Below are 23,760 nucleotides of genomic sequence, written 5' to 3'. Positions count from 1 at the left end.
CCACATGAAACATTTAAAAGGCAGTCATATAGAGACCACAAGGTGCTTTGGGGATTAATCAATGATGAAATGGGAATTTTAAGACCACAGTAGACATTTCTGGTATCTCATGGTTTTAAACAAGAGACTTTAATTACAATATGGTTTCTGTCAAATATATGTATAGCTTAGCATTACATACCTTTAGCCATCAGAATTCCATCTCCATAACCAGTTACTATCATGGTGTTCAAGACCACCACTTGTAAAAAGGGCTATTTAAGATTAAGCACATAATTCTCAAAGTTTACCTCAGAGAAATACCTCAGGGAATACTTTATATTTTTTGAAGACTACTATCTACACCTACTGCTAGACCAGCTACAGAAAGACTCCCTTGAACAGTTTTTTTTTTTTTAAATCAAAGTGATAAATCAAAAGAGATTCTGCAGTTCTCTTGGGGATCGCATAGGAAAATTTGACAGAATTTTCTTTAAAGGAAATAGCACAGCAGAGACTTCAGCATGAATACTGCACAGATGTCCATCTGAACAAGGCTTTCTACTTGGCTGATAGTTCAGAGGCAGAATTTTGTACTTAACCAACTTCTATCTTCCCAGAAGGTCAAGTTTGCAAGAAAGAATTCAAATCATAAGTCAACTAATAGTAAACTCTAAGTTCCATACAGAGCACCATCTCAATTACTGTGCTAAGATTTGGTATAGCTTGGTGTCCATGAATGGGAAAGTCACCTCTAACAGAGATCATAGGATTCTAAATACAATACCAAATTATTTTTGCAGTTATTATGATTACTATTAAAGCATGTGGGACATAGAAACACACTGGGGATATTAGTTTGAGGTAAGAGAAAAAAAATCCGGTATGTATAATCTCAGCATTGAAGGTATTACAAGACAGCTTCCTTGGGTGTACAACCAATTTCTTATTCATTAAAATGAAAACAGTGAACTATGCCTATACTTATCTACCCTTGTCCCCCCAAATATATGATCACTGGAATGGCTGCTAATTTGTCATTCTCCACTCAAAACAATGAACAATGAGCTTATTTTATGCTATGATTATTGCCAAAGAAATATAATTTCATGAGACTACAGTGTTTAGGCTTGCCAATCCCCAGGTCCCAGGAGGAGTTCTTCCGTTTTCCCAGGCTCCTTCCCGCCCCCAGTCAGCTGGCCGGTGGGGGGAAGCCTCTCTCCCAGAGGACCATGTGCCTTTCTACCTCCGGAGGCTTCAGTCTCCGATTGAAAGGCTTCCTCTTGGAATGGTGTGTGTGTGTTACTTGGACGAAGTTGGCAGCAACTTGTGAGTAGAGAGGCCACTCTCTAGCTTCAGAGTCTCCAGAAATGGAAGGGGGGAGGGGGGAGGGAAATGTCTGCTGAGCTCCTCATTATTCCCTATGTGGAGATCGATTCTCATAGGGTATAATGGGGAATTGATCCGGAGGTTTCGTGGGCTCTGGGGGGGCTGTTTTTTGAGGTGGAGGCACCAAATTTTCAGTATTGTATCTAGTGCCTCTCCCCAAAGTACCCCCCAAGTTTCAAAACGATTGGACCAGGGGGTCCAATTTTATGAGCCCCAAAAGAAGGTGCCCCTATCCTTCATTATTTCCTATGGAAGGAAGACATTTTAAAAGGTGTGCTGTCCCTTTAAATGTGATGGCCAGAACTCCCTTGGAGTTCAATTATGCTTGTCACACCCTTGTTCCTGGCTCCACCCCCAGAGTCCCCAGATATTTCTTGAATTGGACTTGGCAACTCTAACAGTGCTTTATTGCACACAAAACTTCACAGTTTAAAACCTAAACATACAGCCTTAAATCACGTAGGTAAAGAATTACCATAACATTACATAACTTTCAGAAAAATAAATTGGAGTTTATACAATAGGAAAGATTCCTAAGTATAAAGAAGCTGCTAATCATGAGAAGAACAAGGAAGGATTCCCAAGTATAAAGAAGCTGCTAAACATGAGAACTATCTTAAGAAGCCATAATACATCTTTCTTTGAACATTTACAAAGAAAGACTAGACAAACACCTACTAGGTGCACTGTGAGCATAAATAAGATTTACAGTTTCTACAAAATGACTCTTTACACACCTGCCAACTCCAGGCCTGTAATCCAAAGGAAACATCATAATGTAGCAAAGAGATCACATACACAGATAAGCCTTAAGAGGACCACTACTGCTGCTTCCAGTGATTATTTCTACCCAAGACTGACAAAGACAAAGCTGTTGAACCCAACCCTTCTCTTCCATATGCACAATAAAAATTTCTGCTGTAGCTATTTCAGCTGTTTCTAGGGAAAGACTGTTTCCACTTGGGGCTGCTCAGCTATGCTTTCCTCTGCGCTTGGAGAAAGATCTCAAACTTGTCCTGAGACTTGTTATATTTAAAAGACAGGAGTTTGACTGTGATTTACTTTATGCTGCCTTGGGTCCTGCTTTTCAGGAGAAAGGTGAGGAAGGAACACTTTAAAATAAAAACATAAATTTAGGAAGGGAGGATGGCTGCTCTTTTTCCTATAGCCAATGAAGCAAGTTATGACTTTGCAGTTGAAGACTGGCTCACTTCCGGAATTGCAAAAGTAAAGATTAAAAAATACCTGGTAACTTACATATAGAACTCCTGAGCCTGTACCCTATATTTCTACTGGTTTTAATCCAGTTCACTGTAAGCATGGTGCTTGCATATTAAGTGTTCCCTATATGACATATATACAGGGCCAGACTTTCTCTTGGAGTTACCCAGGTCATAGCAGGTGGCTATGACCCCAGGCCCAACCTTCAAGCTGCCCACAGCTCCAATGGCTCCCCCAACAGCAACAGAGCCAGCATTACCAAGTCACGTAATGCACAGCTCCTAAACAGCACTGAGCAGCCCCTTGAAATTAGCTGCCAGTGGCAGCTGCAGCTAAGCCAGACCAGTCAGGCTACCAGGCAAATGGGAAACAGGTGTGGGAGGTTAGAGACTGCTGTAGGGCTGGCCCACATAAGGGTCAAATGGCAAGCCATGGAGAACAGAAGCTTTGTTTCACTTACCATGAAGCTTCTTTCTCAGTGGTCCTGGAGTGGGTCAGTCTTTACTAATGGGAATGTAGCTCCTCCTCTTCCAGGATACAGCCGGCTCAAACTTGATCCTGGAGGAGAGGGCTTATCCCCTGGTTTCCCAGTCATATCAAAGCCTCGCCTCCCATCTCCACTATTTAAAACAGGGAAGGAAAAAAACATACTCCCCCACCATGAAAGTTTTCCAACATCAAGCTACCCCTCTAGTCAAAGGGGAGCTCTAAAAGGAACCCAGAAAAAAACAGAGAACCCTGCTCTCAGGAAGAAGAAACTTGCAGGGGGAGAAACACAGCATAATGATCTGTCTGAACCTAGATAGATCTTGAGCAAATTGTCCATACTTGGAAGCTGCCCCATGTCAAAGGGTGGGTAGGATTGACCCACTCCAGGACCACCGAGAAAGAAGTTTCATGGTAAGTGAAACAAAACTTCTGTTCTCTGGTGGTCCTGGTAGTGGGCCAGTCCTTACTACTGGGGCATAACAAAGCGGTGCATTCCAGGGCGGGTTTAGCAGCTTTGCCAGGCAGACAGCATGCTACTGAGAGCAACCTCTGCTGAGGCCAGCTTATCTATCCTGTAATGCCTGGTAAAGGAATGAATTAACTTCCATTTGGCTGCCTTACAAATAACTTCCAGTGAAGGAAAGGAACTACAGGCCGCCAGGGTGGCCACTCCCCTCAAAGGGTGAGCTGTAAAACTTTGTGGAGGATCTAAATCTTCAGCTTTATAGGCCTCCCTGATACAGCCCCTCAACCACCAATGTAAGGTTGAAGCTGTGAACTGCTTTCCTTAAAAATGCTTTCCTAAAGGACAGGAGCAAAACCTCAGTGGATCAGACTGGGTTAGTCCTGTCTGGGCAGGACATAGGACCCAAGAACATTCAAACAGTGCCACTCTTCCATTCTGTCAAGTAATGGGTTATAACAGAATGAAGGTAAAATTGTGTGTTCTGATCTGTGAAAAGGGGATAACCACCAGTGCCAGGCATCACACAACCAATACTCTATCTAAACTGTAGAGTCCTGTCCCTTTGGTGTAAAGTAAATAATCTTATTTTAAATATAAATAAGACGAAGGAAATTATAGTGGATTACAGGAAGAGTAGTTTGGACACCCAGCCGTTGTTTATTGATGGTGTTATGGTAGAACAGGTGACAGAATGGAAGTTTCTGGGAATTACCATGAAACAGGATCTAACATGGGGGGCAAATACTTTAGCTCTAGAGAAAAAGGCCCAGCAACGACTATAGTACTTAAGACTCTTAAGATCACTACAACTGTCAGGGAGTCTGCTGGTTGCCTTTTATCGTAGTTCCATTGAGAGCATTTTATCTTATTGCCTCTGCGCGTGGTTTGGGAGCTGCACGGAAGCAGAGAGAAGGGTGCTCCAAAGAGTGACGAGAAGAGCACAAAAGATTTGTGGATGTTCTCTCCCCTCATTGGTGGATCTGTATAATATGGCATGTAAAAGGAAGATACAAATGATCCTAAGGGACCATACACATCTGGGCCATTTGCTTTTTGAGATCTTACCGTCAGGTAGACGATATAGAGTGTTGAAGGCTAGGACAAACAGATTTAAGGACAGTTTCTATCCAAGTGCTGTGGTTAGGTTAAATGCAGGGTTATGAAGGATTATCTGTTTTAGATGTATTTAATGGTTTAAATGGTTTTAATGGTTTTATGAATGTTTAATGGTTTTATGAATGTTTATTTAATGGTTTAAATGGTTTTAATGGTTTTATGAATGTTTATCCGTTTTAGATGTATTTAAATGGTTTAAATGGTTTAATGGTTTCAGATGTATTTAAATGGTTTATGAATATGTGTGTTTGATGTGTTGGTATGTTTGTGGAAGAGCACCTCATTTCGTTGCTCTCTTTTTGTTGAGAACAATGACAATAAATTCATCTATCATCTATCATCTATCATCTGTGAGCAAAAACTCCACCCTGCGAGCCACCAACACCAAAGCAGCAAGCCACTGCACAAACCAGTCCACTCAGGGGCCACACACCCAAGCCAAGATGAGCATGTGTGAGCCAGAGGCCAGAAACTGTGAGCCAGCTCACACCAACTGAGTTAAGAGGAAACACTGAATGCAACCTTATCAACATGAAAAATACCTAATTTCTTGTGGACAAGACACACAGCTCCAAAAAACCCTCCTAGCTGATGTAGAAATTTTGCTTTATACATCAGCTCCTTCAGACTATGGAAGCCATTGGTTCACAGGGCTTCTTACACAGAACCTAGAACACCTCATTCAGCTTCCTAGTTGGGCCTATGTACTGCCTCCTAAAAGAACTTCTTAACCTGTAAGACCAAGGACTTTCTCTTTTTGTCCCCCTGATGACTAAAATAGCCACCACCTGCCTTATCAGGGTAGTGGAACTAAGGCCTTTTTCTAGAGCAGTCTATTAAAAAGGCCACCAAGTAACTCATTGTGCTGCTAGTGGATCTAACCTTTATCTACATCCGACATCCGAGACTTTACTTTATAGTGTTATTTTATAGACTATTGGCAGAGACTCTGGGCTGGGGGGGGGGGGAAGGCTAACATAGTGTGACCACTTGAGTGGTACCAATGCTATCTAGTTGTTGCCTCTCAACATCTAGTTAGTGAGGTTGAATATTTGCAGCTGGGTATGATACACTGCCCCCTGCACAAGCAGGTCCTCCTGCATCAGGAGTCTCCAAGAGTCTACTACAGAGGGTCTAAACTGGACCTTTCTGAGCAAGAAGGAAGCAATTACTATGATCTCTGCTCCTTGTTCTATAAACTACTAGAACAGTTTCTGGATAATCTGAAGCAGTGGAAAGACATACAGAAGACCACTTGACCAGTCTTTGTTCAGTGGGTCTGTGCTACTGCCTTTCGATTTTGTAATCTGGACATGAATAGTTTCAGATGAAGATTGTCCTCTATAACTAAGATGTCCACTCTTGGTGTCTTGAATTTTTGACACTCCTGTAGACTTTTCAGTTGAGCATCCATTATGTTTGCTCTACAATTTGTCAACTCAGCCTACCAAGTTGCTCTGACCACTGCATGAATAGCTTTTGGGGACTGAAGATGGTGCTCTGCCCAACAGATCAGTTGCCTGTGTGTAAAGTCTGGATACAAGTGTCCCCCTCCCCAAAACATGTGCACATAAGCTTTGGCTGTAATGTTGTCCAACTGGACCAAAACATGATGTCTCTTCTGAATGTTCTTGAACTGCATCAGTACCAGCCTGCTGGTACTCAGTTCAGAGGTTTATGCTTTACCCCACTTTGGGGGAAACCAGGTCATCTGACCTTGGAATTGTGCTACCCATCTCAATGGACTCGCATCTGTCATCACCACCAACCTCTGTGGACCATCAGGGATTGCCCCTGAGACCATCTGCCACCAGAGATCCACTATTAATTTTACCAGAAAGTGAGGTCCCAGCACCTTTTTGTGTGAGATCTAGGTCTAGGGACCTAGAAGGGGAGGGGGAATTGCTGAAGAGGGTAAGCACGAAAAACCTGGTTCATTGAAGGATCTCATACAGGGACCCTCATGCCTAGGAGACGGGTCAGAAGCATCACCTCTTTGGAATTTATCCTCATTACCTGTGGCAACCTGTTAATTTTTGGTATCTTTACTGTGAGAAGAACACTCCATCCCAAACAATGCCAATCAGAACCCCTAGGTGAACTATCACCTGGGTTGGAAACAGAGTGGACCTCTACATGTTGATGACAAAGCTATGGTCTCTCAGGACTTCCATGAGTCATCTGTAAGAACTTGAGAATCTGATCCCAGGAGACCACCTCAACTAGGATGTCAACTGGTAAGGGGAAATGGTTCAATTCCCTGCAGCCACAGAAAGCTATCAGGGGAAAACTAGAAACTTAATGAAGAAAACCCCAAGGGGAGGACTTCAGACCCAAAGGCAAAGTCCAATATTGAAAATGAAGTCTGTTATATGCAAATCGAAAGAATTTGCAATGGCCTCGAGCTATAGGAATGTTCGCTGCCTCCTCCTGTTTTTGCCCCCTTGGTCCACTTGCTGAAGCCCCAAAGCTACTCCGCAACCTTACCACCTGCTGCCAACAGTCCCCAGCACCCTCACCTATCTTGTAGGAAGAGGTGCCGGGAGACGCCGCCACCAAAGCGGCGGTCGGGAGCCACTGCACCACCGGACGGGCCCGACCCTGCAGCTGAGCCCACCGTTGTCCCACTGTTCCCGGGGCCCCGCAAACCGCCGCAGCACCAGAAGCGGAGGCGGGGAGGAGTTGGGCCAGCAGGAGCGGATATATATATGAATTTTCTGTTCTTATCAAAGTGAAATATCCTTAAGGTTTATATCTTTCAGCACAACAGTTGGTCATGTCTGACTTTGTAAATGGTCACTGCAAAAATACTATGCAAAAATTACACACACACACGGAATGCAAAAGCATGCAAATATAAGTGGCAAAAAGCTATGCTTTAAAAAATAACTAATATTTAGTGAGTTTCAGCTGTAGCACATATTAAAGGAATCAGATTTCAAAGTAAGTCAAGAGACCTATTTGTAACTCTTCAGATCAGCGCTCAAGGTGTAGTCAATAAAAAGTGCATTCTGCTTTCATAATACACAGAATTACAGAAAATGATTTTTCATTTTAGTGAAGACTTTCCAAAACCTATCAATGACTCAGAAGTAATCAGCTGTCACTACAGAAGGTTTTTAGTCAAACATCTTGTGTACATGTTTTGAATTGATGGACATACTCAAATATAGCTGTTGGCAACGATTGTTATCCATTGCTTTTCTGAAATTACTAGATTCTCTGGAGAGTATCTAGTATTCTTTTGTTAAGTAAGAGTCTCCATTTAATATTCATTCCAGAGGGCGGGCTGGAAATGCTAACTTTTAGACTATACTATCAAAGGCTACCAAAGTGTCAGGAGATGTGGGCTGAAACCAGGAACATATCTATATATGATTCAATATCCTAGTAAAGTCCAGCAGGGAATAAGGACTCAGGGACATCAGCCTCCTAAACAAGTCATAACATGTTTTATAATCAGGTACATAGCACACTAGTTACTCAGCAACCTTTACAAAAACACAGTAAATCCTGTATTTAAATCCCATATTGCAGAGGAAGGCTGAGGTAGACAGATAACTGATTTGAACCTAAGGGAAATCATGACTGAGCTGAGGTTTTAACTGGAAGCTTTTCAGTCTTCTCAGTTTACACTGTTATATACTACAACATACCATGATAGAACAGGAGAATATCTATATATGTATATAGTATATTTCTGTATTCTTTGTCAAGAAAATATTTGATGTAAATGCATACAAAATTGATAATTACTGTATATTTATGTTGTAGTTAGGTACCCTTAATTAAGGCCATAGTTAGATGGCCACTCCACCTGGATCAGCAGTTCTCCTGTTCTTTTTTAAAAAAGAAAATAAATTGAAAGAAAGTAAGTATTTGTGGTCTGACATTTTCCACTTAAAGAATGAAAAGGATTTTTTTTTTTTTAGAACTTCCTGCTGTGAACGTGTAGGATACCAACCATATTGGTGCTGTAATAATGTCTCCAGCAGCCTGGCATCCAGGGCTCAGGAATAAACTGGCCAGCCCACTGATTTTAGTGTTATCATTATATTTAGCATATTTATATTATTTCACTGCATAACAACATTTATTTATTTTCTTAATTGGATTTTTATCCTGCTCTCCCCTGCACTGCAGGGCTCAGGGCAGGTTACAAGGAAAAAATACAATCAATTAAAACATAATTTCAATATTAAAACTATAGCAACAATTTTAGTACACCAGATGACAATTTAGCACAGCTGGGGTGTGTTCCAAATGTTTCTGCTTATAAATATGCCCATGATGGACCAATTTCTGGGCAGGGGGCAAAGTCCATCAATACACCAGATGGAAAAGGGGAGAGCAGAGCAGGGGAGGCTGATGTAATTTAGACACCCACTGCCTCAACAAAGGCCTGGCAGAACATTTCCATTTTACATGCCCTGTGGCACTGCAACAGAACCCACAGGGCCCTAATCTCATATGAGAGAGAGGTCCACCAAGCCAGAACCGAAAAGGCTCTGTCTCTTCCTCTGAAGATGGATGGATGTCTTTGGGGCTGGGAATACCAGCAGCTATTGGTGTCCCTCCTACTAAGGGACAAGTCAGAAGAAGATTTCTCACTTAGTGGAAAGCAGTCTATGGAAACTGCTTCAATAGACTTTTAAAAACCTGGAAGCATTTTTCCATTGAGTTAAATTTATGTGAAAATCATGTGCAGATGTGCACCATGGATAATAAATATTTGCATAATATTAATGATTGGAAAGAGGAATTCATACTTTATTTGCTAAATTAGCATTTTGTTTGCTTTATCATAATACTGTGAGTTTACCAACAGACACTTCACAGAATCCAACTACTCCCTTTTATTAAGGGACAAGTCAGAAGAAGAATCCTTGCTTAGCAGAAAGGAGTCTATGGAAACAACCCATTTTTATGTTGTTTGTTTCTAAACTTGAATGTTGCTCTAGTTACAAACAGAAGGAAACCCCTTCATCCACATCGTTTTTCTGAAGTCCTTTCTAAATTCCTAAATTGCATTTCTATTTTACTTGGTCATCAACCCTATTTTTTGAGGTCTTTGAAGTAGATGAAAAGTGAATCAGGCAAAATGGCATACAATAGGAAGCACGTTATAGGAATCCAACATGAAAGGCAGAATAAAGTGTTGGTGTCAAACGTTATTACAGAAATACAATATATTGGTACTTAAATGTTTTCATTGCTTTGAAATGAATTTTACAGTAGGCTTATCTGAAACCTATATAGTTTTTTCATAGAATAATATTCCCTAAATCACTGAATAAAACAATCCGAAATTATTTCTTTCCAGTAAATTGACAAAAAAAGAGCAGGCATATATCTAAAGGTGCACAGTATTAATCTGCATTATATCTTTCTGATATTGTCATATTAAATGCCAATGTGAAATACAGATCTATATCTGGTTCTTTCCTGGTTTTAATGACCCAACTTATCTATTGGCTCAGCAGTTCTTAATATCAGAGCATCATGAAATGCTCTTATTTACTGGGCAGGATCCTAAGGATACGGTCTGACAACACTAGGGCTGCCAACCCCCGATCTGGGCGGGGAATCTCCCGCCCGGGAGGTTGTCCACCCGCCGGCCCACATTGGTGCAATAGGTGCCATAGAGTTGTAACCTCCCAAATGGCTAGAGCATCCGGGAATCCCACAGAGTTTTCCCAGAAATGCCTAGAGCAGCCCCAAACGGGCACCGCCATTTTGATGACATCACTTCCTGGCGATGTCATTTTGTCATGCAGCTCACAGCGCACGCATGACTGTCCCCCACTGGGGGATGAAGAGGACTTGGCAACCCTAGATAACACCAAGCTTGTCCCTGATGCAGGAAGCTCACCATCTCATTTCCCGGGAAGGCCTCTTTGCACTGTGGGAAAGTGCCACCATTAGTGAAATATATCTATTAGATTCAACCTACCATTTTAATATTATTAGTTTAATTAGGAAAAAAATAGAGAAATGCTTATCATTTTCCTGGTTTCTAATTAATCAGCTGGCTTGGAGGGAAAGCCACATGATATAGCACAATCTTTTCAGGTCTTGGATGCTAAGCAAGGTTGTTAATTGGATGGGGGACCACCAAGGAAGGCTGTGCAGAGGAAGGTAATGGCAAACTACCTCTGCTCTGTACTTGTCTTGAAAGCCCTTTGCCAGGGTCACACAAGTTGGTTGTGACTTGACAGCACTTGTATACATAACTAAGCAGCTGTTACTAAACTCCTCCACTGTTCTTCTAACTCATGTCTTGCAGCAACAGCATGCAATGGCTATTAAATGTAAAATAGGAGAAGGGGCTTTTCTGGAGTGAACATGCTTTTCATTCATTTGAACAATCATTCAAAAAATATCCAGCTTCATAAAAGAAAGAGTTAGGGAGTTACTTAATAAATAAGTAAGGGGAGAGTTATCTAAACTAAAGAAGCTTGCGTGCATTTCCGATAAAATAGCAGTTGATGAAACTCACAAAATTTTGAAATAGTTTGATAAATATATGAAAAGTGTTTTAGAGTTGTTAATATGTGCCCTTTGTAATTGGTCTGGGAAACATGGGGCTTATATTAAACTCCTCACCTTGCTGCTGCAGCCAGTTCCAATTTTAAAAAAGCAAAAGGATCCCCAGAATGATACGAATCACCGCCACTGGTATAAGCATTCATTTAATCAATCATATATATAAAGCATTTTTTTTCTAATTGTTATCTAGACATTTGTAGGTGCCTCAATTCTCTTAATAAATTACCCATTTATCTTTTTGACATAAAATAAACTAAAGCAGTTTAAGCAGACAAGCAGAATTAGAGGGATTAAATGCATGGATATGCCAGTGCCATAAAACGGGAAAAATAGGTTTATAGTTAGGAAATCAGAAATGCTGTGTTCTAACAATACGGAAGAGGGCATTTCAAAGACTGGTTAATAAACAAAGTGTCTTCATTCCAGGAAACTATTCTAGGAGTTCAAAAAAACAGTTTTCCAAAATATATCCAGGACTTAGAAAAGTTTGTGTTTTACCCAAGCACATATTCCATGAGAGAAGGAAGAAAGCAGAAATTCGTCCATGGCAGCAAGACTCAATGAGTGAACTAAGAAGAAATTTAAAAAGACTGTGGTCTCTTTAAAAGCCTTTCCCCCCTCCATTGAAAGCACCTTCTTTGGGAGCCCATAGAATTGGACCTGGTCCAATCTTTTTAAAACTGAGGTGGGGGGAGGTTGAAAAGAGGCATCAGCAGCTATGCCGCACATTTGTGGTGCCTTCTACCACACACACACAGAACTCCCCAGAATCCTGAATACCCCAGATTGATTCTTCTCTATACCCTAAGTTTTTTGCTAAGTGACAGAGCATCCCCCTGGTAACATGCCCAGTGTGACAGTGTCACTTCTGGGTGACATCATCATGCCACACATACTTTATGCCATACAGTCCACCCTCCAAAGCACACCCTACAGTACACCCTAAATGAGACCTGGCAACCCTAATTTAGGATGACAACTTCCGTGTGGGCCTGACAATCTCCCAGGATTATAACTGATGTCTAAACTACAGAGAATCAGTTTCCTTGGAGAAAGTGGCTGCTTTGGACGGTGGACTGTATGACATAAGGCCCCATCCCTTCCCAGGCTTCACACTCCTAAATCTCCGGGAGTTTCCTAACTCAGAAATGGCAACCAAACTGAAAAAAGAGATAATGCAATTTCACATAGATAAGGTTGATAGCAACCCTTAGGCTGCCTGCACTCACCCCTTTCTTCATTGAAGAAAGTGCAGATGGGCTTTCTTACTACAATCTTCCAGAGTACTGGTTTACCCATTGACAACCACGTCTGATATCTGGGCCCTGATTTACTCCTGTATTATCTCTGTGGCGCAAAGTAATAACAGTGCAGGTTAATAACCAGGTTTTTGTGTGAAAATGAGATTAAATGGACAGAAAATGCTGTTGTAGGACATGACACTCAACTAGAACATTACTGGCAGCCTTGACACTTAATGCCAATGAATGAGGGTGGACTATTAGAGCTGCATACATAATTGCATACCTAATTCTAAAGGCTGTTTTTTTAAATGCTCTGTAGCATTTGAGAATCAAGTAACTATTGGCTATTTATTAGAATAAATATGCTTTTACTTCACACAGTGTTCGCAAAACACTTATGACATTCCTGATGGATGATGACTCACAGCTCAAGTAATGTTAATTATTTCCCTCCATTTTACCCATGTGAAATGTTACTTAAACTACATTATTTATGATGAAGCCTTGATATTTACATTCAGCATATTCAAGCAGTCCTGCTCATATTTGCTTTCTTTTCTCTACATATGCATTTCCATCTGTTTACATAATCAAAAGAGTAAGTTACTGCTCCTTATCTTGTTGTAGCAAGTATTTGTGTAAAGAACTACCTGAGATAGTCTTCTTAATATTTATTTCATATGGGCACACAACTGAAGAAGTGTTTGCAGAAAACAGAACTGCAACTGCTATAAGTGGTGATGTCTATAGTCTGCACCCATCACTTTCTTCTTGCACTATCAGTAGTTAAGAGAATGCCAAACCATGGCCGCTCATAACCCCAGGTTAATCTTCCCTCAAGATTCTAGTTACATGCAGTTACTTTTGTCTTTATAGGAATCATGCAACTACACCTAATTTAGACCAGAGACAGCTGCATAATAAGTTAGTATGTTATGTACTTTTATCCATTGCTGGCTAATACATTAGAATATAATTATCTTGCCTAGGTTGACTACTTCTTTTCATGATTTGCTTATATTCTGCTGGATGAGAAGTAGTAGTACTTTATTCACGGTCATCCGACCAGCTTAATATAAACAGAAACAAAATCATAAAAACAAACCCATCACCTCTTACACAAAGTTCCTTACGCCAACTATTACACATATTGTTAAAAATCATAGCCAAGATTTACATTCTCAATTTCCCTCCTTTCCAACTGAGCAACATAACAGAAACGGGCAATCTTAGTTGAAACATCAGAGTGAGTGTCAGACAGGAGGAAGGCAATCTGCTCATCCTCCGGCCTGCCCGCCAAGGGCCCGAGAATTGGAGAGATTAATCTTGCCCTCAAGTCATTGTAATTTGGACACCGCAAAACGATGTGGAGAGTTGTTTCGACCTCATTGCAATTACAGGGGCACAATCTTTCCAGATATGGGTACCCAGCGTAACGTCCCAAAAGCACCGAAGAGAAAAGTGCGTTAAGTCGTGCTTTTGAGAAAGCTATCCGATATTTTGGGATAGTGATGTTGAAAAGATACCTGGCTGGGGACAGTACTTCAGCTTGCTTCCCTAAGAAAATGTGCGCAGAAAGACTAGCTCTAGCAGATCTCAGTTCCAGCTCAACCAACCTCAGGCGCAAAAGTTCTTTCGCATCCCTCAGTTCCATCATTGCTAGGGACTCAGGGGAGAGATCACAGAGTCTAAAATAATCTAGACACCTTTTCTCCCAAGTTCCCACAAAAGAGTCGAAGAAAATCAGATGGGGAAGGCCACCTGGCTTTGAGAGAACCCTCAAAAAGTAACAAAGGGTGTTTAACCACATAGACGTCTCGATGCTTGGGACGCCAGATTCCAACCTGATGGCAGTGTTTGGCACACAACTGGGAACGGACAGAAGCTTGCGCAAGAGTTTGGTTTGTACTATCTCCAACGGCTTGGTGGTTGAATAAGGGCCAATTTCAGCGCCATAGAGCAACTGGACCCTGGTCTTTGCAGTATGCAGCCTTAGTGCTGCAGGCAAGAATTTGGCCCCTTTAGAGATGTAAAAACGGTAGATGGCATCAGCTGTTCTTTGCGCAGATTGTGCAACATAGTTCTTATGAGCCACACGCTTTCCCTGATAATGAAAAATCACCCCCAGGTATTTAATAATTTTAACTTGCTCAATGGGTTTACCATTTAGAAACCAGCAATGAGCCTTGAAACGTTTGGTGAAGACTAAAACCTTGGTTTTATCTAGATTAATTTCCAACTTTTCCTGCAGACTGGTCTGGGTTAGATGGCGAAGGGCCCTTCGCATACCAATCTGCGTCCTGGATAGTATAAGCACGTCGTCAGCATACGCTAAAACTGGAATATGCCGATCGGCGAGCTTGGGAGGATGTAAAGCCAAATCATTAAAGGAGGTTAGAAGTGAGTTTATGTAGAAATTGAAAAGCAAGGGGGCGAGCACACAACCCTGTCTGACACCCTTGTTCACTAAAATTGGTTGGGTTAGATGGCCTTGAGATGAGCATCTTATCCTGATGCCCGAGTTGCTATAAAGGCTAACCATTAGCAACAACAGCCGTCTGTCAATAGACGAAGCTGCAAGCTTGTCCCATAACCTGGATCTGGGTATCAGATCAAAGGCAGCCTTAAAGTCGACAAAGGCTGCAAAGAGTCTGGAGCCCTTTGTGGCCAAATATTTATCAACCAGAAATTGCAGCACCAAAGTCTGGTCAAGGTGGGATCTTCCAGGGCAGAAGGCAGCCTGAACATCGGCAATAATGCCTTGTGAATCCATCCAGGCCGTAAGTTTGTCCCTCAGATGTAAGGCATACAGTTTGCTAATAGCACTAAGCAAACTAATTGGCCTATAGTTCGCGGGGAGTTCATGACCCCCTCTTTTGTAAATGGGCACAATAATTGCCCAGCCCCAGTCGGCTGGCATGTTTGCTGTCTCGTCGATATATGAGAAAAGGGAAGCCAACGTTGGAGCCCACCAATCCCGATGCTCTTTAAGCAGGTCAGACCTAATGTAGTCCCCCCCAGGGGCTTTCCCGCTTCTCACCCTCCCTAAGAGGGAGTTCACCTCCTCGCAGGTGACAGGATCCCAGGACGGAATGTCCTCTGTTAGCAACTTCGCTCGTAGGGTGGGGCAAGAGGGCTCTTCAGAGGCATATATCCTCTGAAAGTGTTCCACCCACTCTGCAGCAGTAATATGATTTGAAGCTCCTGTGGGGAAAACTTTCAGTAGTGGGTTAATTGTATGCCAAAAAAGCGATGAATTGTTTGATTTTGCTGCACTAATCAGGGCCTCCCAGTTTCTCCTAATAAAAGTTTCTTTCTTGTGTTGGGTAAGTTCCTTGAATTGTTTTTTTAGGACTTTTAACTGCATATAGTGAGCCGTCGATTGGGATTCCCTTGCCAGAATCAGGCCAGCTGTAACCTGCCTCTTTAAGGACCTGCATTCTGAATCATACCACTCGTAAGATCGTCTTTTCAGAACTGTGTTATTATGCACGTGATAGGAGAGAGTAGGTTTTAGGGCAGCAGTTATGTCATTGTAATGTGAAACAATGTTACCCTCCTTCTCCATTATCATTTTCCTGAGGCCCATCATCTGTTCACACCCCAAGAGACTCCTGATCTTAGCACTAACTCTGCTGGACCATTTTACACAGCCAGTCACAGGGCTTAAGTGGTCAGAAGGGTGATGAATCTCTCTAGACTTAAACGGCAAGGCAATTGAGACTTTGAGTGACAGTGGGAGGTGGTCACTCTCAGATCTACTAATAACCCTAAAATCCAACACTTCTGTAAGCATAGCTCTGGAGGTAGCAACATAGTCTAGTAAAGAGGGCTTGGTTCCCTTCCAGTAGGAGCAAACAGCAGGGTGATCCTCCGGCCAGGAGCCATTTAAGATTAACAAATCATACTTGATACAACATTTAGCCAACAAGAAGCCCTGCTGATTACACCTGTGGTCGTTGGAAAGCCGCTTACACAGGGGGGGAGGATCAGAGAAAGGGGAGGGGGGGAATGAACCAAATTTGCTAAACAACTCTAGATCACTTCGACCCATTTTTGCATTAAAATCACCCAAAATGACCATGTGTGCAGCAGGATAAGCCTCTTGGATGTCCCCCAAATATTGCTCAAAGTCTTTCCATAGTTGCCTAGAGGCAGCCAGCCCAACTGGCGGTGGAAAATATACGTTCACGATGATTAACAGAGTAGGCTTAAGATTTAGTTTAACTGCCAGAGTGTAACGGCCCAGAGCAGGGAGCAGTTCCACCATGATGGACAGATTTGTGGAGATCAGGGAGAGAAGACCCCCTTTGAGTCTGCCCCTTCCTGAACCAGGAACTGCAGAAGTAAAAAAGACTCTGAAGCCATCTACTTGGGGAGTGGATGAGAAGTACTGGAGTCAGTAGGATTGATTTTGCTGACTTTTTTAAAAAAATGATTATGTCATTTGGCATATGACATTCAGCTTAATGCCTACAGTTATCAAAGTAGCATTTACAAAGGGATATTACATGTCCCACAAATACAATAATAATAACAACACATTGTTTCCCAGTGTTTAAAATGTAATTAAACAATAAGAAAGAAGGGAAAAAGGAAAGAAGCTGCAATGTGTTCCACATTTGTAATCAGTAAAGCAGATTAACATTCCATTACCATTCATGCAAACTGTGAAGAGGGAAAAAACATCTATTTGTTGCTTTGATAGATTATGGAGAAATATAATATGAACAAAAGTTTGCTGCTATATTTCTATCAGGTACATTTTAAGTTACCAACTAGGACACAGATGAGAGGGAGATGAGGCCAAGACTGGAAAATAAGGGTAAAGAGGAAGAAAAAAATAGGGAAGATCATGAAGGAACAGAACCAAATAGAGGAGAAAAGTGCGGAAAAGAGAAAGAAACAGGTGACCCACTTCAAATATCAGGGTGTTATGTTCAGTCACAAGTACCAACTTGCCATTGAACCAGAGATAGTCTCCTTTTTGGTTGGCTGTTGTTAGTCCTGCAATAACACAATCTTTGACCAAATTCTTGCCTATTATAATGACCCTTTTCAAACTACCTTTGTGTTCTGTTTTAGTAACCGGTTGCAAATGCATTTTTTGTCATTTCAGAAAGACACATTTAGTAACTGTCCGCTGGTGGAATTTATTTGCCTTTTCATACAACCCCCCTTATGTTGGGTTAGCAAAGTTTGGTTGATCTGATTTTGAGGGAAAAGGCTCTGCCCCCGCCCAGTTTTCATCCCCTTTGTTGTACTTCAAAATCACTGTGGTGTGTTGTTTAAAATTTCCATAGTGCTTCCCACAGTGCTGCTTTTCGTCACCATTTTTCACTGTACAAACTGCCTCAGACTTTTAAAAAATGTTCTAAGGTGAGTGTTCAACTTAGAGATTTTTTTTTTAAAGTCTGAGGAAGATCACACAGCAAAACAAGGTGTGGGAAAAGTGGCACTGCTTGAAGTGACCATAGCACTTTGGAGAAGGGTCATTATCTGAAGGAAATTATCTGAAACCCCCATCCTTGTATCACTTTACTCAAAATCGGATCAACACAAATAACATCTGGTTTAGAACGGTAATGTGAAAAGGGCCATTATATTTGAGACACTCTCCTGTTAAGTATTAATGTTACAATCTTGTCATTTTACTAGAGGCATACTTTTCTTTTATCATCATTCTGTAATTGCTATTGATATTTGTACTGTAATTATATTGTAGGGCTTAAGAGTTCAAGTCAAATGAGTTTATTGTTAAAAAAGGAAATAAAAAGGAATGAGAAATTAAGGATTAGAAAAAGAGAGGTTGTTTCATTTTGCTACAACACGCTAACAGGGCCTTCCCTTTGCAGGATCCAGTTGAGCAGAGAAGACTATGGAGCTATGGGGAATGGAAGAAAGAGGAAAACCACAGACTCCTGGAGATAGCAACCTAGTAAGCAGGTTGCATCCTGGCAATTATTGTTGGCTCTTTCAGCTGTGTTGGCTGGTCTTGCCTTTTTCTGATGCTGGCTTAGTTGATGGGCTTAGTAGCTTACAATTGGCAAGTGTTTACCTCAGCCTTGTTGTAGTGAAGTTTGCAGAATAGTCAGACCTTTCCCTGTGCATCTAGTGGCAGAAATGAAAAACTGAAGTAGAAGATGAAGAAGAAGATATTGGATTTATATCCCGCCCTCCACTCCGAAGAGTCTCAGAGCGGCTCACAATCTCCTTTAACTTCCTCCCCCACAACAGACACCCTGTGAGATGGGTGGGGCTGGAGAGGGCTCTCACAGCAGCTGCCCTTTCAAGGACAACTTCTGCCAGAGCTATGGCTGACCCAAGGCCATTCCAGCAGGTGCAAGTGGAGGAGTGGGGAATCAAACCCGGTTCTCCCAGATAAGAGTCCGCACACTTAACCACTACACCAAACTGGCTCTCCAAAAGTAAAATAAATATTTTACTCCAAAGTAAAATAAATTGAAATGCATTTGTTGAATACAGCATGCCTCTGAGTTAACAGGCCCTCAAGCTGAATTTTGCAGCCCCAGTCCCACCCTTTTGCCTGTTTGTTGATCCAGTCTTGAATTGTAATTCAGTTTGTTTTGGTAGGGCTTTTAACTTTAAACCCATTCTTTAGCACACAGTAGGCCTGAGGGTTTGGTTTTCAGGTTTTTGTGTAAATCTGCATACATAAATTTCCCCCCACTATTTTAGCTAATTTACAGTTTTCAGCCTTGAGAAGAATAACATGAATGAATGGCTTTATGCGCAGAATAAATACTAGAACAAATGGTGCAGAATTAGCAACAATTGTTATTTGGGATGCTCAAAACTGCTTAAAAGCATGCTTCTATTAAAAAAAACAAATTAAATAGTTTAATAAAGTCATGTGAGGTATACACTCTCTCTCCAGTCAAAAGACTGATACTTGTTCTGAATGATAATTGGAAAGACTGAATATCCTTCAGACAGCATCATGGTTGAGTGGTTAATGCATTGCTTTAAAACAGTCAAGGAGACTTCTGGTTTCCATATTTTAAGTAATGCCCTCATAGATGTGAGTAACTCCGTATCATGTTCCTGTACAGTAAAAACAAGATATATCCAACAAAAAAACACAGCACTGGTCATCACACTTCATGGGGACTACTATTTGGGTGTCGAGGACTGACTAATGCTATAGTTTTATAGTTTTACTAATGCTATAGTTTTAATCATTAGATATATTAATTTTCACCCATTATATTAATTTTCACTGTGGGATATACTGCCGTGCCAATCAAAAAGCTGGGCTACTGTTTAATGCATGCTTCTTAAATATGCATCTTGCAAATATAAAATTCACCAATCAGACAGTGGCATGGGGGGGGGCACATAAAAACAGATGGTTAAACATAAAGATCCAAGTTAATGGGTCAGAGCGGTTGAAGAGAATTTTGACAACAGCTGGAATAACTAGAGGTTGACCTAAAAATGGGGAATTCCAGAAGCATTCCTTTCTGTTACAAATGTGTTCTGTGTTTCTAGAAATCTTTCAGAAGGATATTTTATTTATTAATTTGGCTGGGGACACAGCAGAGCAAAGGTAAAACACTCCCTGCCACATAACAGTTGGTACAAGACAACCGAGGAAACCATGAAAGTAAATACCAGAGTAAAGAACAAATGCTCACGGTCACAAAGGTTGAAAATAACAACATTCTATTGCACAATGAAAAATATTACAAATGAATTTTTAACACTTTAAACACTGGGTTACAATGAAACCTCCAAATACAAGTTCCTTGCAGACTCGGCAAATAGCATTAAAGCAACAGTGTCTCTAAAACAGCCTTTTGCTACTTTAGGGAACTCCCGTTCCTTTCTCAAATGTTGAAATGAAGATGATGAACTGTCTCCAATGATCCCAATGTCACGCATTTGCATACACCAGCAATTTGCATGACTTGAAGTGACTGTAATTGGAGGAAAAGTATCCCAAAAGCGTGCGTGCCTGAGGAAGCCATCTGGGAAATGGCTTGGTTAGCTAGCTCTTCCGTCGGGGCAATCTAGCATGCGGGGATCATTGGAGACAGTTCATCATCTTCATTTCAGCATTTGAGAAAGGAATGGGAGTTCCCCAAAAGTAGCAAAAAGTTGTCTAAGAGACACTGTTGCTTTAATACTATTTGCCGAGTCTGCAAGGAACTTATACTTGGGGGGTTTCATTGTAACCCAGTGTTTAAAGTGTTAAAAATTCATTTGTAATATTTTTCATTGTTCAAGAGAATGTTGATATTTTCAGCCTTTGTGATTGTGAGCATTTGTGCTTTACTCTGACATAACAGTTGGTAGCAGCAGCATTCCATTGAGACCTTTTTTGCAGCTAGGGCTGCCAAGCTCCCTCCAGGGGTGGGGGATCCCCTGGTTTGGGGGGGACTCAACCCACCAGCACAGAACAGGCTGCCGGAGGGAGCCAGGGAGGAGCTGGCTAAGGGGGATGCAGCAGCCCCCAAGGCCATGGCAGCAAGGGCATGCCTCCTTCACCCTGCAGGGTTTGTGAGTTTGCCTGGTTAAGCAGCATTCCAAAGGGCATCCATGGCCTCCCCCACCCCCTTCCCTGGCTCAAACACACACATATGCATACACAAATGCCCCACCTCCCCCAATAATGCTGGCCGTGGCAAGCCCATGAAGGGCACCAGGACCATGCTGCCAAGGGGGAGAAGGATGCAGGGGGTGGAGATCCTCAGGAGCCATAGGAGAGGGGTCAGAGACCTCCCGAGACATGCTCTGGAAAGTTCCCCCCCAAAATGAAACGTAACTTGAACTATGCCTTACTGCATTTCTATTGTGTTTCTAGGTAACAATAGAAGTAGGTGGTTCTTAGAGCCCAAACTGGATTTATCTGGTGCATGTAAAGTAGAATTTCTTTTTGCAGCATATATAATGGCCCATGAACTAATGCAACTTCACAAATTGTATCCATAGTGTGTAGTTGGTTCTCATGATGAAATAATGCTGGATGTTAAAGCCAATTTTAGTATATGTGCCTACATTTTAGTATATGTGCCTACATGTGCCAATGTGTCATTAAAAAAGGTAAAGGTAGTCCCCTGTGCAAGCACCAGTCATTGTTGACTCTGGGGTGATGTTGCTTTCACAATGTTTTCACGGCAGACTTTTTACAGGGTGGTTTGCCATTGCCTTCCCCAGTCATCTACACTTTCCCCCTAGCAATCTGGGTACTCATTTTACTGACCTCGGAAGGACAGAAGGCTGAGTCAACCTGAGCCAGCTACCTGAAACCAGCTTCCGCCGGAATCAAACTCAGGTCGTGAGCAGAGAGTTCAGACTGCAGTACTGCAGCTTTACCACTCTGTGCCATGGGGCTCTTGTAATCTTGTAATGTGTCATTAAGGCTATATAAAATACTGTTCATCCTGAAAGGGGATAGAGCAGCTTGGTATTGCAGACTTTAGCTTAGCTGTGTTGTCCATTTATTGCAATAAACTTTTCCCCCCTTTCATCATCTAGACGTCGGCTGCGTGCCTTTTATTGGCCAAAGACACTCAGATTTGCAGATTTGTACAACATTAACAATACAGTGTTTGGGGAGGACATTAATTCATAGGGTCAGTGTAAGTCAGGAGTGACTTGACAATGCTCCCACCTACACCCCTGCAGTTAGATGGGCTGCAAGCACAGTGACCCAATGTGGGAAAAGTGAGCTTTTGGATTTGATTTTTTTTTTTTTTTAGCTCCAGCACTTCTTTCTACATTGAAAATGTTTGGTGGAGATAATTTAACTCAGCTTTCTGACTCTGTTAAAATGAAAGCTGATTTTTCAACTGCATAATCAAAATCCCTATTGCCTTAGAGATGCCAAATCATAAAGCTCACAAAGTAATTTTCAGTCATGTTTTATTCTGAACTTACCATCTTCAAATGACAGTCAAGGCTCTAATTAACTACATTGCTGGGGGGGGGGAATCTCCTACTAGGAAGTCCTAATGAAACAATAGTGATAATTAATCATGCTAGTATCACGCTCCTATCCTGTCTACATATTTAAACAGAATTTAATTGCCTAAGACTTTTGAAAAGGGATTTAAATCTGAACTCCTAGAGGTCTTAAATACAAGAGACATATATTGAATTTTTAAATGTTTTATTTATCTAGTATCCATCACTTTAAAAAAAAATCACTCCTTTTTTAGCCTATATTTTAAGATTCCTCATCACTTGGCAGGAGTTCTCAATCTCTGGGCTGCAGAGCCTCCGTAGGGCAAGAGAAAAACAAAAGTAAACAGGGTCTTGCTAAAATCAAGATAATTTAACACAGAACTTGAGTAATTAAAAAGGTATTCATACCCTCTTAGTGCAAACTTATAAGTAACCTTGAGGTTACAGTACTGGATCACTGTTTGGGAGTTTGAAAACAGAGTATTCTAATTACTCCTGATTAATTAAATTAATGAAGAGGGGTTTTTTTTGTATATGCAGACTGTCACAAAGGTACCAGGATGTTCAGAAAAGTTAAGGATAAAAAGGGGGTGGAGAAAAGAGAGACAGAGACAGAGGGATCAACAATAAAGGTATTTGCATGTTCATAAAAACTTAGGAAAGCCAAAGGAGGTCTATTGTAACCAATTATTTCCTTCTGCTAAGCCTCCTTAGAATTGAGGGGGGGGGGGGGCGGGAAACTTTAGGAGAATATTTCCTTTAGCAGAGGAAAGCCTTGTCCTTCAAAGGAACACTTAGTAGAAGAGATTCTGTTGGTGAGACTTTCTAGTAGAAGAGATTCTGTTGGTGAAATGCAAGTATACCGAATCAACAGATGGTAGGAGAGCAAACCCTCTCTTCAGTCATTTCCATGTCCAATGACACTGATGTGTGCAGACATTTGCTTCTGCATGTGCACTGCTCACTAGGGCTGTGCATTTGGATCTACCCAAATATACAAAAGAAATAAGAAATACCTTATTGGTACATTTCAGCTTCCCAAATGTATCCAAGTTTTTTTGAAAAACCAAAATAAAAAAAAAATCTCTCAAGAAAATCCAGGATATATTCAAGAATTCCAGACAGGCCTGAAAAAAGCTGTCTGTTGGGCACGTTTATGCAGTCTCTAAACTTTGTGTGTGTGAGAGACAAAGCAAATGTCTTTTAAATGTGCTATCATCCTAAGTTTAAGAAACAAAAAAGCTTCTTATGGGTATCTTTGGCAAAGGGGTCAACATAAAAACGTCAGAAGAGCCCTGCTGGATCAGACCAGTAGTCCACCTAGTCTAGCATCCTGTTTCAAGTTGAACAGAATATTTAAAATCAAGTATTTAAAAT

At 41.4% G+C, this 23,760-nt stretch overlaps 1 protein-coding gene across 1 annotated transcript in view; it reads right to left on the bottom strand.

Annotated features, from left to right (window-relative positions):
* FSTL5 (follistatin like 5) overlaps positions 1-23,760 on the bottom strand; it is a 608,027-nt gene that overhangs the window by 221,841 nt on the left and 362,426 nt on the right. The window lies entirely within an intron of this gene.

This window comes from Heteronotia binoei, chromosome 9 (assembly GCF_032191835.1).
Source record: "Heteronotia binoei isolate CCM8104 ecotype False Entrance Well chromosome 9, APGP_CSIRO_Hbin_v1, whole genome shotgun sequence".
NCBI lineage: Eukaryota > Metazoa > Chordata > Lepidosauria > Squamata > Gekkonidae > Heteronotia > Heteronotia binoei.
The sequence above is the reverse complement of the archived record's forward strand: the minus strand, read 5'-3'. Positions and strand labels throughout refer to the sequence as shown.